This window comes from Sus scrofa, chromosome 7 (genome assembly GCF_000003025.6).
Source record: "Sus scrofa isolate TJ Tabasco breed Duroc chromosome 7, Sscrofa11.1, whole genome shotgun sequence".
NCBI lineage: Eukaryota > Metazoa > Chordata > Mammalia > Artiodactyla > Suidae > Sus > Sus scrofa.
In genome coordinates this window covers 121,702,629-121,706,954 of record NC_010449.5, presented here as the reverse complement: position 1 = coordinate 121,706,954, position 4,326 = coordinate 121,702,629, and positions in this window count along the sequence as shown.

Sequence of the window (4,326 nt, the reverse complement as noted above, 5' to 3'; positions counted from 1 at the left end):
GACGCCAGAGACCCTCCCACCCCCCCACCCACCCACCCCCGGCGCGACAAGTGGCCGCCTTGAGCCACCCTGGGATACGGACCTCGGGGGCTCCACCGACTTCTTCTACCTCCACCACCGGTGCTCCTGCGCCCCTGGGCCCCCCCGCTCCCGCCCCCCTCGTCCTGTGATGTGCTGTGGTGCCTCCCCCGCCCCGCCCCGCCTCCCCGCAAGGGCTGCCCCCCCCCACCCCGCCCCGGCCTGGCCCCGGCCTTGGACATTGACTGCCTGAGCCTGCATTCTGGCTCCTACCTGGACGGTGCTGCTCCACAGAAGGTCCCAATGTGCCAGTACTTACCGGACTCGTGTTCCCAGAGTCCCTGTGACTCCCAGGACAGGGAGCGGGTGACCTCGCCCCAGGGACTCCCTCCCGCCTCCAACACTGACAGCACAGGGGCCCAGAGGCCCGAGACAAGGGGAGGGGGCTCCCAGAGAGACTGAGGAAGGCCCGAGAAGCCAGCAGGCTGTGCCCAGTAGCTGAGAGTACTGCTCCCAGACCACCGCTCTCTGCCACAGGAGGAGACCCCCCCTTCTCCCACCCCCACAATAAAGCAGAATAAAAGGCTGTCTGACTTGGTGGTTTGTTTTGGGAGGGTGGGGGCAGGCGGGGTGGGGTGGAGGAGAGGAAGGCAGGATAGGGGGTGCAGGGCGGGAGGAGACTGGGCTCTCCCCCAAAACAGGCCACCAGGCACCTGCCACACAATCTAGGGAGGCGGGGGGACACTGGGAGCTGCCTCTTCCTGAGGGTCCCGAGTGGGGACCCCAAAAATCCAAGTCCCAAATCCTCCCCCATGAGAAAGGAAGGGTGGGCAGGCTGGACTCTGCCCCCCTAACTCAGAGGGTCTGGGAACCAAGGGACCTCGGTTCCAAACAATGCCCCCCCACCTCCACTGCCCGCCACCCCTCGTGGAGAAGGCTAAGGTCACGCTGCCCTGGGAGTGGCTAAATGGCTGCTCCAGGGGTCACTACCAGGGAAGGGGTCGGGGGTGCGAGGCATGCAGACATGGGGGGGCGCCCACTCACTCAGGGCTCCCTCGTCCCACAGCCCAGCACACACTGACCCGAACCCCTCTCTCCGGCCTGGGGGCCCACCCACCCACGGGCCCACCCACCCACCCACCCAGCAAGGGCCCCAGACCTCCCAGAGCACACCTGCCCCGCTTGCCACACTGGCACCACTCCTCGCAGGGGACACGGAGCCTCAGCTGGGGGCAGGGTCCCACAGGGAGGTACGAGCACGTCGTGGACCCCCGTCTGTCCTGTCGGCACGGACTCTGCCCCTGACGGCGGCACCGTGAGATCACCCAGCAGATCTCAGGTTCAAAGGTCAGGGGCTCTGCAGGGACCTGACCTCCCACCCCCCCTGCTCCCCCACCCCTAAGGAAAGCCATGTCCTGGGTGGACCCCAGAACTCTGTGCGCTCTCGGGCCCCACCTGACCCCACGCCCTGTAGCCTTACTGGCCCCCAGGAGGTTCCAGCCGCCGCCCGCCCGGCCTCCCACCCACCTGTGGGAGGCATCTACCCCCAGTGGCAGCACCCAGAGATCATGGTCAGGATCCCAGGTTCAAAGCCAGGGGCTCAGGGCTCTCCTCACCCCCACCTGGCCCACTGCTGACGGCTGCCCCCCACCCCCCGGCCATAGTCACCCCATCTGTTGCTGGGACTCATCGGAGCTGCTGGGGAATCCGGGGTCATGAGGGACGTCCCAGCACAGCCGTAACGCAGAGTCCTTGCCCTCCGCGGCCACCCCTGAGCAGATTTTATGCTGCTTACTGAGGGCCCAAAGAGGGCAGGTGACTTGAGGGCAGCCAAGAGGAGTCAGGAGCACAGCCAGGACTGGGGTCCTCCCTGGTGACCTCTGCCCTCTCACCCCGGAACCCCCTACCCCGCCACACCCACCCTGCACGTCTGGGTCCCAGGACCTAGGAACGACCCCCACAAACAGCCATCTTCACTGAGATCCCAGGACCCAAAGGTACACATCTGTCTGTCTGTCCCCCCCAGGCAGCAGTCCCCAAAAAGCCATGGGCAAGGTCAGGGCTGCCACTCAAAGAACCAAGTCCTCCTTAGTGGCCATGCCTCCAGCTTGGTCACCCTGGCCAGCAGCTGTCCATCTTCAGGCCGGTTTTCCCATCATCAATTGAGGGGGGCGGGTTTCAGGGCCAACGAGACAATCTCTAAGGGCCTCTGATTCCTAAAACCCCCTCTGTTCCAGGTGACACCCTTCTGGGGGCTCCCGAATCCTTTGGCGTAAGCCCCCTGAGGGCAGAGCCTGGGTGGTGGTCGGAGGTCACTCCCAGCTCAGGCCCCTGGGGAATCCCAGGGGCTGAACCTCCCGGGCAAACCTACGGCTTGCTTGGGAGGGGCTGCCTGGGCGACTGAGGACAGACCAGTACCCTGGTGTCCCCACCGCCCAGGACCTGCCCGGAGCGCCACTCTCTCCAGCCAGGCCTATGCAGGTGGAAAAGCCAGAGGATCACCTCTCTGCTAAGGTCGAACAGAATTTGTCACCAAACGACCAGCCCTGCCCCCCAGCGGGGAGCCCAGACACCCACTAAGGGACACATGCTTCCTCACGGTGACACCCAGGCGCACGCACACGCAGACCAGCGGGGCTGCCGGCACAAAAGCCTCGGCACAGTCTGGACACAGCAGACAGCGGCGTCCCAGCCTCACTGGGTCCCTCCCTCCAACCCAGCCAGAGGGGTTCTATTCAGAGAGAAGAGAGGCTGCCCCCAAGCCAAGGACAACTTGGGACAAGGCAAAAATATTGGGTGACAGCGTCCCCTCCTCCTAAAAAAAAAAGGAGTTTAAAAAGCATAATACAAACCTTTTTTCTCCTGAAAGAAAATAAAAGAACATTAGTACTGAACCACCTGCTGCGTTAGGACATCCCTGGCGCCTCTCCAAAGGTGAGAGGCAGGTTACAGGGGCGCCTCTGCCCAGACTCCCCAGCCACCCCCAACCCCGCTCTACACGAGGCCATTTCAGGGACACGTAACTCTCCGGGCTACTGACAGCTACTCGCCACTCGGGTCCGGCTTTGCCCACCCCTCAGCCACTGAGGGGCCCCCGACACAGGCCCTGGGGTTCAGGGGTGTGGGAGAAGCTTTGCTAGTAGAAGACTGGAGACCCTTCCCTGCCCAACAGGGCAGCGCCAGCCTGTCCCCAAAGGAAACCGGGGGAAAGCTACAAACAGCCCAACCCCCCGGCCCCTGTCGCCGCACCATCCGAGGGTGTCCCTGAGCGAGAGAAAGGCTCTCTCCTTGGCTAACATCAAGCCTTTCCTGATGGAAAGACCCTGGGCTCCCCAGTCACACGCCGAACACCCACCACTCCTTGGAGCGCCCCGCGGTCCTGCTCAGGCTGCCCCTGGTCACGCAGGACCTCCTGAACGCCTGCCCAGGGCCTCCTGAGGCTGCGAGGGGAAGGGGGCGGGGTGGGGGGAGGCCCGGGGAGCAGGGCGAAGAGGAAGGAGGCAGGGAGGAAGAAAGTGGGGGGGGGGCTGTGCCTGTCTCATCTGACACATTCAGGCCTCTGCCACCCTGAGCCCCACGTGGGCACCCAGGCTGGCTGCCAGGGCCGGTTCAGAGGCTGATGGTGCCAGTGGCACAGGGGCTCGCCCCCACCATCTCTCACCATGCCCGGGAACCGGGTTAGTGGGCACGCCAAAGTCAGCAGTCAGGGCCCCAGGGCGCTGGCCCAGCGCCCTCGGGCACCCAGCTTGGACCAGGAGAAGGCGGAGGCTGAGCGCTGACAGCATCCAACTGCGAGAGGCGGGGCCCAGAGGGAGCAACCAGCCGGGAAGAGCATCTGAGCCGGTTTGAGGAGAGCAAGCAGCCGCCTGTGAGGGGCCTCAGCCTCCTGGTCACGAGAGAGTCCTGGGCAGAGGCTAAGGCCCCTCAAGGAGACTCTCCTCCAGGGGCAGGGGCCAAGGGTCAGCCTGCTCATCAGGGCCCCACCCCCAAGTCCTGGGAACAAAGGGACCGCTCCCAACAAGGCTGCCTTTCTGTCCTGGGGTCCCCCCAGGAGCACAGCCACTGCCCCATCGGGGGACAAGCCCCAGGGCAGGCCTGGCTCTGCCTCGGGCCTGTCTTCTCCTGGCCGCCCAGGCAGAGGGTAACCCTGGGCCCACCCCCGGGGAGTGTCCCACAGGCCGTAACCTCCCCTCCGATGAGGCGGCCACAGACAGCCCAGCCCCAGGCCTTCCCTCCAGGAAGAAGAGGGAGCCCCTGGGAGGCTGCGGAGGTAGCGGTGGTAAGTGGAGGACACCCCGCCTGCATCCA